The sequence below is a fragment of the Schistocerca cancellata genome, unplaced genomic scaffold (assembly GCF_023864275.1).
Source record: "Schistocerca cancellata isolate TAMUIC-IGC-003103 unplaced genomic scaffold, iqSchCanc2.1 HiC_scaffold_424, whole genome shotgun sequence".
Taxonomy (NCBI): Eukaryota; Metazoa; Arthropoda; class Insecta; order Orthoptera; family Acrididae; genus Schistocerca; species Schistocerca cancellata.
This window is the reverse complement of record NW_026046441.1, coordinates 1-12561: the sequence shown is the minus strand read 5'-3', so window position 1 is coordinate 12561 and position 12561 is coordinate 1. Positions and strand designations below refer to the sequence as shown.

General features: G+C 53.4%; 25 non-coding genes across 25 annotated transcripts; all 25 read right to left on the bottom strand.

The window, feature by feature from the left end:
• Positions 1 to 78: 78 nt before the first annotated feature.
• On the bottom strand, positions 79 to 160 carry Trnal-uag (transfer RNA leucine (anticodon UAG)). The gene has a single exon. It is a non-coding gene; the product is annotated as a tRNA-Leu (tRNA).
• Positions 161 to 628: 468 nt separating this feature from the next.
• On the bottom strand, positions 629 to 700 carry Trnah-gug (transfer RNA histidin (anticodon GUG)). The gene has a single exon. It is a non-coding gene; the product is annotated as a tRNA-His (tRNA).
• Positions 701 to 1075: 375 nt separating this feature from the next.
• Positions 1076 to 1147, bottom strand: Trnae-cuc (transfer RNA glutamic acid (anticodon CUC)). The gene has a single exon. It is a non-coding gene; the product is annotated as a tRNA-Glu (tRNA).
• Positions 1148 to 1591: 444 nt separating this feature from the next.
• Positions 1592 to 1673, bottom strand: Trnal-uag (transfer RNA leucine (anticodon UAG)). The gene has a single exon. It is a non-coding gene; the product is annotated as a tRNA-Leu (tRNA).
• Positions 1674 to 2141: 468 nt separating this feature from the next.
• On the bottom strand, positions 2142 to 2213 carry Trnah-gug (transfer RNA histidin (anticodon GUG)). The gene has a single exon. It is a non-coding gene; the product is annotated as a tRNA-His (tRNA).
• A 350-nt stretch (positions 2214 to 2563) lies between these two features.
• Trnae-cuc (transfer RNA glutamic acid (anticodon CUC)) lies at positions 2564 to 2635 on the bottom strand. The gene has a single exon. It is a non-coding gene; the product is annotated as a tRNA-Glu (tRNA).
• A 444-nt stretch (positions 2636 to 3079) lies between these two features.
• Positions 3080 to 3161, bottom strand: Trnal-uag (transfer RNA leucine (anticodon UAG)). The gene has a single exon. It is a non-coding gene; the product is annotated as a tRNA-Leu (tRNA).
• Positions 3162 to 3629: 468 nt separating this feature from the next.
• Positions 3630 to 3701, bottom strand: Trnah-gug (transfer RNA histidin (anticodon GUG)). The gene has a single exon. It is a non-coding gene; the product is annotated as a tRNA-His (tRNA).
• A 375-nt stretch (positions 3702 to 4076) lies between these two features.
• On the bottom strand, positions 4077 to 4148 carry Trnae-cuc (transfer RNA glutamic acid (anticodon CUC)). Its single transcript has one exon. It is a non-coding gene; the product is annotated as a tRNA-Glu (tRNA).
• A 444-nt stretch (positions 4149 to 4592) lies between these two features.
• Trnal-uag (transfer RNA leucine (anticodon UAG)) lies at positions 4593 to 4674 on the bottom strand. The gene has a single exon. It is a non-coding gene; the product is annotated as a tRNA-Leu (tRNA).
• Positions 4675 to 5142: 468 nt separating this feature from the next.
• Trnah-gug (transfer RNA histidin (anticodon GUG)) lies at positions 5143 to 5214 on the bottom strand. The gene has a single exon. It is a non-coding gene; the product is annotated as a tRNA-His (tRNA).
• A 350-nt stretch (positions 5215 to 5564) lies between these two features.
• Trnae-cuc (transfer RNA glutamic acid (anticodon CUC)) lies at positions 5565 to 5636 on the bottom strand. The gene has a single exon. It is a non-coding gene; the product is annotated as a tRNA-Glu (tRNA).
• A 447-nt stretch (positions 5637 to 6083) lies between these two features.
• Positions 6084 to 6165, bottom strand: Trnal-uag (transfer RNA leucine (anticodon UAG)). Its single transcript has one exon. It is a non-coding gene; the product is annotated as a tRNA-Leu (tRNA).
• Positions 6166 to 6633: 468 nt separating this feature from the next.
• On the bottom strand, positions 6634 to 6705 carry Trnah-gug (transfer RNA histidin (anticodon GUG)). The gene has a single exon. It is a non-coding gene; the product is annotated as a tRNA-His (tRNA).
• Positions 6706 to 7069: 364 nt separating this feature from the next.
• Positions 7070 to 7141, bottom strand: Trnae-cuc (transfer RNA glutamic acid (anticodon CUC)). The gene has a single exon. It is a non-coding gene; the product is annotated as a tRNA-Glu (tRNA).
• Positions 7142 to 7588: 447 nt separating this feature from the next.
• On the bottom strand, positions 7589 to 7670 carry Trnal-uag (transfer RNA leucine (anticodon UAG)). The gene has a single exon. It is a non-coding gene; the product is annotated as a tRNA-Leu (tRNA).
• A 468-nt stretch (positions 7671 to 8138) lies between these two features.
• Trnah-gug (transfer RNA histidin (anticodon GUG)) lies at positions 8139 to 8211 on the bottom strand. The gene has a single exon. It is a non-coding gene; the product is annotated as a tRNA-His (tRNA).
• A 374-nt stretch (positions 8212 to 8585) lies between these two features.
• Positions 8586 to 8658, bottom strand: Trnae-cuc (transfer RNA glutamic acid (anticodon CUC)). Its single transcript has one exon. It is a non-coding gene; the product is annotated as a tRNA-Glu (tRNA).
• A 444-nt stretch (positions 8659 to 9102) lies between these two features.
• Positions 9103 to 9184, bottom strand: Trnal-uag (transfer RNA leucine (anticodon UAG)). Its single transcript has one exon. It is a non-coding gene; the product is annotated as a tRNA-Leu (tRNA).
• Positions 9185 to 9650: 466 nt separating this feature from the next.
• Positions 9651 to 9722, bottom strand: Trnah-gug (transfer RNA histidin (anticodon GUG)). Its single transcript has one exon. It is a non-coding gene; the product is annotated as a tRNA-His (tRNA).
• A 353-nt stretch (positions 9723 to 10075) lies between these two features.
• Trnae-cuc (transfer RNA glutamic acid (anticodon CUC)) lies at positions 10076 to 10147 on the bottom strand. The gene has a single exon. It is a non-coding gene; the product is annotated as a tRNA-Glu (tRNA).
• Positions 10148 to 10589: 442 nt separating this feature from the next.
• Positions 10590 to 10672, bottom strand: Trnal-uag (transfer RNA leucine (anticodon UAG)). Its single transcript has one exon. It is a non-coding gene; the product is annotated as a tRNA-Leu (tRNA).
• Positions 10673 to 11142: 470 nt separating this feature from the next.
• Trnah-gug (transfer RNA histidin (anticodon GUG)) lies at positions 11143 to 11214 on the bottom strand. Its single transcript has one exon. It is a non-coding gene; the product is annotated as a tRNA-His (tRNA).
• Positions 11215 to 11582: 368 nt separating this feature from the next.
• Positions 11583 to 11655, bottom strand: Trnae-cuc (transfer RNA glutamic acid (anticodon CUC)). The gene has a single exon. It is a non-coding gene; the product is annotated as a tRNA-Glu (tRNA).
• Positions 11656 to 12097: 442 nt separating this feature from the next.
• On the bottom strand, positions 12098 to 12180 carry Trnal-uag (transfer RNA leucine (anticodon UAG)). Its single transcript has one exon. It is a non-coding gene; the product is annotated as a tRNA-Leu (tRNA).
• Positions 12181 to 12561: the final 381 nt, after the last annotated feature.

The following is a 12561-nucleotide window of genomic DNA, read 5'->3' as shown; positions in this document are numbered from 1 at the left end:
CGCAACACGCGCGTCACATGAGCTGCGTCCTACTCCACGAGAACACACAGCAACGGCACAAAAATGAGACGCCAAAATTGGCAACTGTGGGATTCGAACCCACGCCTCCGAAGAGACTGGTGCCTAAAACCAGCGCCTTAGACCGCTCGGCCACGTTACCCTTGGAACAGCGGCGGCAAAACGTTCCCTTTGTACTACAAAGATCACTTCGAAAAGGAAGTATCTTGGCAATCGCCGTGCCATGTATTTTCACTGCTCTCCCACTGGAAGCGTCTCTTTAGGCCACCCACAACAAGAAAATGCCGTGCCCGCCATATGGTAGCGACGCCACTTGTCTGTAGCTGTCGTAGTTAAGGAGACAGCATCAAGAGACGTTTTCGTGCCGTGACCAGGTTTCGAACCTGGGCTTTCCGTAACCACTAAAGTATCATAGCTGTACCTGTCAGGGGCGGAGCTAGAATGCTCCATGTAACAAACATATGTGAGCTCAAGGAGGTTACACTTGTGATGAAGTGGTAGTACAAACTGCGGCCTGCGGAACACGAGTGAAAAACCAAGAAAGCACTGTGATTTCGTGTACTCGTGCACTATCGTCAATGCAACGGCAGCAAGGAAAAACTTTCAAAATTGCCGTGACCAGGATTCGAACCTGGGTTATTGCGGCCACAACGCAATGTCCTAACCACTAGACGATCACGGCCACGGAGGCGCCCGCCAGAGCAGCTGGCGGGAATGCAAGTGGCGGTACACAGCAAAGCCCAGCCCACAGTGTCACGCCACAGCAGTGTCAGACACGTTCTCCATCACATGTATACAAACAAATGAACGTGCCTGCGCTGTCGGGACACTAACTACAGTGGTTAGCTGCATTCACCTCCGTGGCAATGTCTTGCAGTCCTCCAAGCCTCTTGACTACAGACATGTGACTCGATAACAAGTGGACAGACGCAGCATCTCTCTCGCCGTCGGGTGTTGCCACGAATCGTACTTAACGTGGCTTTCTGCACGCGTCAGCGTAGCGTCAGTCGAGCAAAGTCGAGACAAGTCGCATAAGAGGAGCAACAAAACAGCGCATTTCCGGTACCGGGAATCGAACCCGGGCCTCCTGGGTGAGAGCCAGGTATCCTAGCCACTAGACTACACCGGATGACGGCGCCAGTGCTCCTCCAGCGAACGCAGCAACCACCCACGATTAACTGACGACAACTGTAAAAAATCCACTCTCGCACGCTATAGAACGGCATGCTCTGGACGCATATCGTGGAGACGAACGCCAGCAGTGATGAGAGCAAAAGGCGCCTACAAATCCTGCCGTTGCACCACGTACTGTTCTACGACAATTCACGAAGCAGACGCTCACGCCTTGTTGTGCTGTTTCCTTTGCGGGCAATGAGTGCATGTGACTTCGATGCAGGAAACATTACACGTTTGGCAGCAGTGGGATTGGAACCCACGCCTCCGAAGAGACTGGTGCCTGCAACCAGCGCCTCAGACCGCTCGGCCACGCTACCTACGCAACACGCGCGTCACATGAGCTGCGTCCTACTCCACGAGAACACACAGCAACGGCACAAAAATGAGACGCCAAAATTGGCAACTGTGGGATTCGAACCCACGCCTCCGAAGAGACTGGTGCCTAAAACCAGCGCCTTAGACCGCTCGGCCACGTTACCCTTGGAACAGCGGCGGCAAAACGTTCCCTTTCTACTACAAAGATCACTTCGAAAAGGAAGTATCTTGGCAATCGCCGTGCCATGTATTTTCACTGCTCTCCCACTGGAAGCGTCTCTTTAGGCCACCCACAACAAGAAAATGCCGTGCCCGCCATATGGTAGCGACGCCACTTGTCTGTAGCTGTCGTAGGTAAGGATACAGCATCAAGAGACGTTTTCGTGCCGTGACCAGGTTTCGAACCTGGGCTTTCCGTAACCACTAAAGTATCATAGCTGTACCTGTCAGGGGCGGAGCTAGAATGCTCCATGTAACAAACATATGTGAGCTCAAGGAGGTTACACTTGTGATGAAGTGGTAGTACAAACTGCGGCCTGCGGAACACGAGTGAAAAACCAAGAAAGCACTGTGATTTCGTGTACTCGTGCACTATCGTCAATGCAACGGCAGCAAGGAAAAACTTTCAAAATTGCCGTGACCAGGATTCCAACCTGGGTTATTGCGGCCACAACGCAATGTCCTAACCACTAGACGACCACGGCCACGGAGGCGCCCGCCAGAGCAGCTGGCGGGAATGCAAGTGGCGGTACACAGCAAAGCCCAGCCCACAGTGTCACGCCACAGCAGTGTCAGACACGTTCTCCATCACATGTATACAAACAAATGAACGTGCCTGCGCTGTCGGGACACTAACTACAGTGGTTAGCTGCATTCACCTCCGTGGCAATGTCTTGCAGTCCTCCAAGCCTCTTGACTACAGACATGTGACTCGATAACAAGTGGACAGACGCAGCATCTCTCTCGCCGTCGGGTGTTGCCACGAATCGTACTTAACGTGGCTTTCTGCACGAGTCGAGACAAGTCGCATAAGAGGAGGAACAAAAACGCGCATTTCCGGTACCGGGAATCGAACCCGGGCCTCCTGGGTGAGAGCCAGGTATCCTAGCCACTAGACTACACCGGATGACGGCGCCAGTGCTCCTCCAGCGAACGCAGCAACCACCCACGTTTAACTGACGACAACTGTAAAAAATCCACTCTCGCACGCTATAGAACGGCATGATCTGGACGCATATCGTGGAGACGAACGCCAGCAGTGATGAGAGCAAAAGGCGCCTACAAATCCTGCCGTTGCACCACGTACTGTTCTACGACAATTCACGAAGCAGACGCTCACGCCTTGTTGTGCTGTTTCCTTTGCGGGCAATGAGTGCATGAGACTTCGATGCAGGAAACATTACACGTATGGCAGCAGTGGGATTGGAACCCACGCCTCCGAAGAGACTGGTGCCTGAAACCAGCGCCTCAGACCGCTCGGCCACGCTACCTACGCAACACGCGCGTCACATGAGCTGCGTCCTACTCCACGAGAACACACAGCAACGGCACAAAAATGAGACGCCAAAATTGGCAACTGTGGGATTCGAACCCACGCCTCCGAAGAGACTGGTGCCTAAAACCAGCGCCTTAGACCGCTCGGCCACGTTACCCTTGGAACAGCGGCGGCAAAACGTTCCCTTTGTACTACAAAGATCACTTCGAAAAGGAAGTATCTTGGCAATCGCCGTGCCATGTATTTTCACTGCTCTCCCACTGGAAGCGTCTCTTTAGGCCACCCACAACAAGAAAATGCCGTGCCCGCCATATGGTAGCGACGCCACTTGTCTGTAGCTGTCGTAGTTAAGGAGACAGCATCAAGAGACGTTTTCGTGCCGTGACCAGGTTTCGAACCTGGGCTTTCCGTAACCACTAAAGTATCATAGCTGTACCTGTCAGGGGCGGAGCTAGAATGCTCCATGTAACAAACATATGTGAGCTCAAGGAGGTTACACTTGTGATGAAGTGGTAGTACAAACTGCGGCCTGCGGAACACGAGTGAAAAACCAAGAAAGCACTGTGATTTCGTGTACTCGTGCACTATCGTCAATGCAACGGCAGCAAGGAAAAACTTTCAAAATTGCCGTGACCAGGATTCGAACCTGGGTTATTGCGGCCACAACGCAATGTCCTAACCACTAGACGATCACGGCCACGGAGGCGCCCGCCAGAGCAGCTGGCGGGAATGCAAGTGGCGGTACACAGCAAAGCCCAGCCCACAGTGTCACGCCACAGCAGTGTCAGACACGTTCTCCATCACATGTATACAAACAAATGAACGTGCCTGCGCTGTCGGGACACTAACTACAGTGGTTAGCTGCATTCACCTCCGTGGCAATGTCTTGCAGTCCTCCAAGCCTCTTGACTACAGACATGTGACTCGATAACAAGTGGACAGACGCAGCATCTCTCTCGCCGTCGGGTGTTGCCACGAATCGTACTTAACGTGGCTTTCTGCACGCGTCAGCGTAGCGTCAGTCGAGCAAAGTCGAGACAAGTCGCATAAGAGGAGCAACAAAACAGCGCATTTCCGGTACCGGGAATCGAACCCGGGCCTCCTGGGTGAGAGCCAGGTATCCTAGCCACTAGACTACACCGGATGACGGCGCCAGTGCTCCTCCAGCGAACGCAGCAACCACCCACGATTAACTGACGACAACTGTAAAAAATCCACTCTCGCACGCTATAGAACGGCATGCTCTGGACGCATATCGTGGAGACGAACGCCAGCAGTGATGAGAGCAAAAGGCGCCTACAAATCCTGCCGTTGCACCACGTACTGTTCTACGACAATTCACGAAGCAGACGCTCACGCCTTGTTGTGCTGTTTCCTTTGCGGGCAATGAGTGCATGTGACTTCGATGCAGGAAACATTACACGTTTGGCAGCAGTGGGATTGGAACCCACGCCTCCGAAGAGACTGGTGCCTGCAACCAGCGCCTCAGACCGCTCGGCCACGCTACCTACGCAACACGCGCGTCACATGAGCTGCGTCCTACTCCACGAGAACACACAGCAACGGCACAAAAATGAGACGCCAAAATTGGCAACTGTGGGATTCGAACCCACGCCTCCGAAGAGACTGGTGCCTAAAACCAGCGCCTTAGACCGCTCGGCCACGTTACCCTTGGAACAGCGGCGGCAAAACGTTCCCTTTCTACTACAAAGATCACTTCGAAAAGGAAGTATCTTGGCAATCGCCGTGCCATGTATTTTCACTGCTCTCCCACTGGAAGCGTCTCTTTAGGCCACCCACAACAAGAAAATGCCGTGCCCGCCATATGGTAGCGACGCCACTTGTCTGTAGCTGTCGTAGGTAAGGATACAGCATCAAGAGACGTTTTCGTGCCGTGACCAGGTTTCGAACCTGGGCTTTCCGTAACCACTAAAGTATCATAGCTGTACCTGTCAGGGGCGGAGCTAGAATGCTCCATGTAACAAACATATGTGAGCTCAAGGAGGTTACACTTGTGATGAAGTGGTAGTACAAACTGCGGCCTGCGGAACACGAGTGAAAAACCAAGAAAGCACTGTGATTTCGTGTACTCGTGCACTATCGTCAATGCAACGGCAGCAAGGAAAAACTTTCAAAATTGCCGTGACCAGGATTCCAACCTGGGTTATTGCGGCCACAACGCAATGTCCTAACCACTAGACGACCACGGCCACGGAGGCGCCCGCCAGAGCAGCTGGCGGGAATGCAAGTGGCGGTACACAGCAAAGCCCAGCCCACAGTGTCACGCCACAGCAGTGTCAGACACGTTCTCCATCACATGTATACAAACAAATGAACGTGCCTGCGCTGTCGGGACACTAACTACAGTGGTTAGCTGCATTCACCTCCGTGGCAATGTCTTGCAGTCCTCCAAGCCTCTTGACTACAGACATGTGACTCGATAACAAGTGGACAGACGCAGCATCTCTCTCGCCGTCGGGTGTTGCCACGAATCGTACTTAACGTGGCTTTCTGCACGAGTCGAGACAAGTCGCATAAGAGGAGGAACAAAAACGCGCATTTCCGGTACCGGGAATCGAACCCGGGCCTCCTGGGTGAGAGCCAGGTATCCTAGCCACTAGACTACACCGGATGACGGCGCCAGTGCTCCTCCAGCGAACGCAGCAACCACCCACGTTTAACTGACGACAACTGTAAAAAATCCACTCTCGCACGCTATAGAACGGCATGATCTGGACGCATATCGTGGAGACGAACGCCAGCAGTGATGAGAGCAAAAGGGCGCCTACAAATCCTTGCCGTTGCCACCACGTACTGTTCTACGACAATTCACGAAGCAGACGCTCACGCCTTGTTGTGCTGTTTCCTTTGCGGGCAATGAGTGCATGAGACTTCGATGCAGGAAACATTACACGTATGGCAGCAGTGGGATTGGAACCCACGCCTCCGAAGAGACTGGTGCCTGAAACCAGCGCCTCAGACCGCTCGGCCACGCTACCTACGCAACACGCGCGTCACATGAGCTGCGTCCTACTCCACGAGAACACACAGCAACGGCACAAAAATGAGACGCCAAAATTGGCAACTGTGGGATTCGAACCCACGCCTCCGAAGAGACTGGTGCCTAAAACCAGCGCCTTAGACCGCTCGGCCACGTTACCCTTGGAACAGCGGCGGCAAAACGTTCCCTTTGTACTACAAAGATCACTTCGAAAAGGAAGTATCTTGGCAATCGCCGTGCCATGTATTTTCACTGCTCTCCCACTGGAAGCGTCTCTTTAGGCCACCCACAACAAGAAAATGCCGTGCCCGCCATATGGTAGCGACGCCACTTGTCTGTAGCTGTCGTAGTTAAGGAGACAGCATCAAGAGACGTTTTCGTGCCGTGACCAGGTTTCGAACCTGGGCTTTCCGTAACCACTAAAGTATCATAGCTGTACCTGTCAGGGGCGGAGCTAGAATGCTCCATGTAACAAACATATGTGAGCTCAAGGAGGTTACACTTGTGATGAAGTGGTAGTACAAACTGCGGCCTGCGGAACACGAGTGAAAAACCAAGAAAGCACTGTGATTTCGTGTACTCGTGCACTATCGTCAATGCAACGGCAGCAAGGAAAAACTTTCAAAATTGCCGTGACCAGGATTCGAACCTGGGTTATTGCGGCCACAACGCAATGTCCTAACCACTAGACGATCACGGCCACGGAGGCGCCCGCCAGAGCAGCTGGCGGGAATGCAAGTGGCGGTACACAGCAAAGCCCAGCCCACAGTGTCACGCCACAGCAGTGTCAGACACGTTCTCCATCACATGTATACAAACAAATGAACGTGCCTGCGCTGTCGGGACACTAACTACAGTGGTTAGCTGCATTCACCTCCGTGGCAATGTCTTGCAGTCCTCCAAGCCTCTTGACTACAGACATGTGACTCGATAACAAGTGGACAGACGCAGCATCTTCTCGCCGTCGGGTGTTGCCACGAATCGTACTTAACGTGGCTTTCTGCACGCGTCAGCGTAGCGTCAGTCGAGACAAGTCGCATAAGAGGAGCAACAAAAACGCGCATTTCCGGTACCGGGAATCGAACCCGGGCCTCCTGGGTGAGAGCCAGGTATCCTAGCCACTAGACTACACCGGATGACGGCGCCAGTGCTCCTCCAGCGAACGCAGCAACCACCCACGATTAACTGACGACAACTGTAAAAAATCCACTCTCGCACGCTATAGACGGCATGCTCTGGGACGCATATCGTGGAGACGAACGCCAGCAGTGATGAGAGCAAAAGGCGCCTACAAATCCTGCCGTTGCACCACGTACTGTTCTACGACAATTCACGAAGCAGACGCTCACGCCTTGTTGTGCTGTTTCCTTTGCGGGCAATGAGTGCATGTGACTTCGATGCAAGGAAAACATTACACGTTTGGCAGCAGTGGGATTGGAACCCACGCCTCCGAAGAGACCTGGTGCCTGAAACCAGCGCCTCAGACCGCTCGGCCACGCTACCTACGCAACACGCGCGTCACATGAGCTGCGTCCTACTCCACGAGAACACACAGCAACGGCACAAAAATGAGACGCCAAAATTGGCAACTGTGGGATTCGAACCCACGCCTCCGAAGAGACTGGTGCCTAAAACCAGCGCCTTAGACCGCTCGGCCACGTTACCCTTGGAACAGCGGGCGGGCAAAACGTTCCTTTCTACTACAAAGATCACTTCGAAAAGGAAGTATCTTGGCAATCGCCGTGCCATGTATTTTCACTGCTCTCCCACTGGAAGCGTCTCTTTAGGCCACCCACAACAAGAAAATGCCGTGCCCGCCATATGGTAGCGACGCCACTTGTCTGTAGCTGTCGTAGTTAAGGAGACAGCATCAAGAGACGTTTCGTGCCGTGACCAGGTTTCGAACCTGGGCTTTCCGTAACCACTAAAGTATCATAGCTGTACCTGTCAGGGGCGGAGCTAGAATGCTCCATGTAACAAACATATGTGAGCTCAAGGAGGTTACACTTGTGATGAAGTGGTAGTACAAACTGCGGCCTGCGGAACACGAGTGAAAAACCAAGAAAGCACTGTGATTTCGTGTACTCGTGCACTATCGTCAATGCAACGGCAGCAAGGAAAAACTTTCAAAATTGCCGTGACCAGGATTCGAACCTGGGTTATTGCGGCCCACAACGCAATGTCCTAACCACTAGACGATCACGGCCACGGAGGCGCCCGCCAGAGCAGCTGGCGGGAATGCTAGTGGCGGTACACAGCAAAGCCCAGCCCACAGTGTCACGCCACAGCAGTGTCAGACACGTTCTCCATCACATGTATACAAACAAATGAACGTGCCTGCGCTGTCGGGACACTACTACAGTGGTTAGCTGCATTCACCTCCGTGGCAATGTCTTGCAGTATTCCCAAGCCTCTTGACTACAGACATGTACCTCGATAACAAGTGGACAGACGCAGCATCTCTCTCGCCGTCGGGTGTTGCCACGAATCGTACTTAACGTGGCTTTCTGCACGCGTCAGCGTAGCGTCAGTCGAGCAAAGTCGAGACAAGTCGCATAAGAGGAGCAACAAAACAGCGCATTTCGGTACCGGGAATCGAACCCGGGCCTCCTGGGTGAGAGCCAGGTATCCTAGCCACTAGACCTACACCGGATGACGGCGCCAGTGCTCCTCCAGCGAACGCAGCAACACCCACGATTAACTGACGACAACTGTAAAAAATCCACTCTCGCACGCTATAGAACGGCATGCTCTGGACGCATATCGTGGAGACGAACGCCAGCAGTGATGAGAGCAAAAGGCGCCTACAAATCCTGCCGTTGCACCACGTACTGTTCTACGACAATTCACGAAGCAGACGCTCACGCCTTGTTGTGCTGTTTCCTTTGCGGGCAATGAGTGCATGTGACTTCGATGCAGGAAACATTACACGTTTGGCAGCAGTGGGATTGGAAACCCACGCCTCCGAAGAGACTGGTGCCTGCAACCAGCGCCTCAGACCGCTCGGCCACGCTACCTACGCAACACGCGCGTCACATGAGCTGCGTCCTACTCCACGAGAACACACAGCAACGGCACAAAAATGAGACGCCAAAATTGGCAACTGTGGGATTCGAACCCACGCCTCCGAAGAGACTGGTGCCTAAAACCAGCGCCTTAGACCGCTCGGCCACGTTACCCTTGGAACAGCGGCGGCAAAACGTTCCCTTTCTACTACAAAGATCACTTCGAAAGGAAGTATCTTGGCAATCGCCGTGCCATGTATTTTCACTGCTCTCCCACTGGAAGCGTCTCTTAGGCCACCCACAACAAGAAAATGCCGTGCCCGCCATATGGTAGCGACGCCACTTGTCTGTAGCTGTCGTAGGTAAGGATACAGCATCAAGAGACGTTTTCGTGCCGTGACCAGGTTCGAACCTGGGCTTTCCGTAACCACTAAAGTATCATAGCTGTACCTGTCAGGGGCGGAGCTAGAATGCTCCATGTAACAAACATATGTGAGCTCAAGGAGGTTACACTTGTGGATGAAGTGGTAGTACAAACTGCGGCCTGCGGAACACGAGTGAAAAACCAAGAAAGCACTGTGATTTCGTGTACTCGTGCACTATCGTCAATGCAACGGCAGCAAGGAAAAACTTTCAAAATTGCCGTGACCAGGATTCCAACCTGGGTTATTGCGGCCACAACGCAATGTCCTAACCACTAGACGACCACGGCCACGGAGGCGCCCGCCAGAGAGCAGCTGGCGGGAATGCAAGTGGCGGTACACAGCAAAGCCCAGCCCACAGTGTCACGCCACAGCAGTGTCAGACACGTTCTCCATCACATGTATACAAACAAATGAACGTGCCTGCGCTGTCGGGACACTAACTACAGTGGTTAGCTGCATTCACCTCCGTGGCAATGTCTTGCAGTCCTCCAAGCCTCTTGACTACAGACATGTGACTCGATAACCAAGTGGACAGACGCAGCATCTCTCTCGCCGTCGGGTGTTGCCACGAATCGTACTTAACGTGGCTTTCTGCACGAGTCGAGACAAGTCGCATAAGAGGAGGAACAAAAACGCGCATTTCCGGTACCGGGAATCGAACCCGGGCCTCCTGGGTGAGAGCCAGGTATCCTAGCCACTAGACTACACCGGATGACGGCGCCAGTGCTCCTCCAGCGAACGCAGCAACCACCCACGTTTAACTGACGACAACTGTAAAAAATCCACTCTCGCACGCTATAGAACGGCATGATCTGGACGCATATCGTGGAGACGAACGCCAGCAGTGATGAGAGCAAAAGGCGCCTACAAATCCTGCCGTTGCACCACGTACTGTTCTACGACAATTCACGAAGCAGACGCTCACGCCTTGTTGTGCTGTTTCCTTTGCGGGCATGAGTGCATGAGACTTCGATGCAGGAAACATTACACGTATGGCAGCAGTGGGATTGGAACCCACGCCTCCGAAGAGACTGGTGCCTGAAACCAGCGCCTCAGACCGCTCGGCCACGCTACCTACGCAACACGCGCGTCACATGAGCTGCGTCCTACTCCACGAGAACACACAGCAACGGCACAAAAATGAGACGCCAAATTGGCAACTGTGGGATTCGAACCCACGCCTCCGAAGAGACTGGTGCCTAAAACCAGCGCCCTTAGACCGCTCGGCCACGTTACCCTTGAACAGCGGCGCAAAACGTTCCCTTTGTACTACAAAGATCACTTCGAAAAGGAAGTATCTTGGCAATCGCCGTGCCATGTATTTTTCACTGCTCTCCCACTGGAAGCGTCTCTTTAGGCCACCCACAACAAGAAAATGCCGTGCCCGCCATATGGTAGCGGACGCCACTTGTCTGTAGCTGTCGTAGTTAAGGAGACAGCATCAAGAGACGTTTTCGTGCCGTGACCAGGTTTCGAACCTGGGCTTTCCGTAACCACTAAAGTATCATAGCTGTACCTGTCAGGGGCGGAGCTAGAATGCTCCATGTAACAAAACATATGTGAGCTCAAGGAGGTTACACTTGTGATGAAGTGGTAGTACAAAACTGCGGCCTGCGGAACACGAGTGAAAAACCAAGAAAGCACTGTGATTTCGTGTACTCGTGCACTATCGTCAATGCAACGGCAGCAAGGAAAAACTTTCAAAATTGCCGTGACCAGGATTCGAACCTGGGTTATTGCGGCCACAACGCAATGTCCTAACCACTAGACGATCACGGCCACGGAGGCGCCCGCCAGAGCAGCTGGCGGGAATGCAAGTGGCGGTACACAGCAAAGCCCAGCCCACAGTGTCACGCCACAGCAGTGTCAGACACGTTCTCCATCACATGTATACAAACAAATGAACGTGCCTGCGCTGTCGGGACACTAACTACAGTGGTTAGCTGCATTCACCTCCGTGGCAATGTCTTGCAGTCTCCCAAGCCTCTTGACTACAGGACATGTGACTCGATAACAAGTGGACAGACGCAGCATCTCTCTCGCCGTCGGGTGTGTTGCCACGAATCGTACTTAACGTGGCTTTCTGCACGCGTCAGCGTAGCGTCAGTCGAGGACAAGTCGCATAAGAGGAGCAACAAAAACGCGCATTTCCGGTACCGGGAATCGAACCCGGGCCTCCTGGGTGAGAGCCAGGTATCCTAGCCACTAGACTACACGGATGACGGCGCCAGTGCTCCTCCAGCGAACGCAGCAACCACCCACGATTAACTGACGACAACTGTAAAAAATCCACTCTCGCACGCTATAGAACGGCATGCTCTGACGCATATCGTGGAGACGAACGCCAGCAGGTGATGAGAGCAAAAGGCGCCTACAAATCCTGCCGTTGCACCACGTACTGTTCTACGACAATTCACGAAGCAGACGCTCACGCCTTGTTGTGCTGTTTCCTTTGCGGGCAATGAGTGCATGTGACTTCGATGCAGGAAACATTACACGTTTGGCAGCAGTGGGATTGGAACCCACGCCTCCGAAGAGGACTGGTGCCTGAAACCAGCGCCTCAGACCGTCGGCCACGCTACTACGCAACACGCGCGTCACATGAGCTGCGTCCTACTCCACGAGAACACACAGCAACGGCACAAAAATGAGACGCCAAAATTGGCAACTGTGGGATTCGAACCCACGCCTCCGAAGAGACTTGGTGCCTAAAACCAGCGCCTTAGACCGCTCGGCCACGTTACCCTTGGAACAGCGGCGGCAAAACGTTCCCTTTCTACTACAAAGATCACTTCGAAAAGGAAGTATCTTGGCAATCGCCGTGGCCATGTATTTTCACTGCTCTCCCACTGGAAGCGTCTCTTTAGGCCACCCACAACAAGAAAATGCCGTGCCCGCCCATATGGTAGCGACGCCACTTGTCTGTAGCTGTCGTAGTTAAGGAGACAGCATCAAGAGACGTTTTCGTGCCGTGACCAGGTTTCGAACCTGGGCTTTCCGTAACCACTAAAGTATCATAGCTGTACCTGTCAGGGGCGGAGCTAGAATGCTCCATGTAACAAACATATGTGAGGCTCAAGGGAGGTTACACTTGTGATGAAGTGGTAGTACAAACTGCGGCCTGCG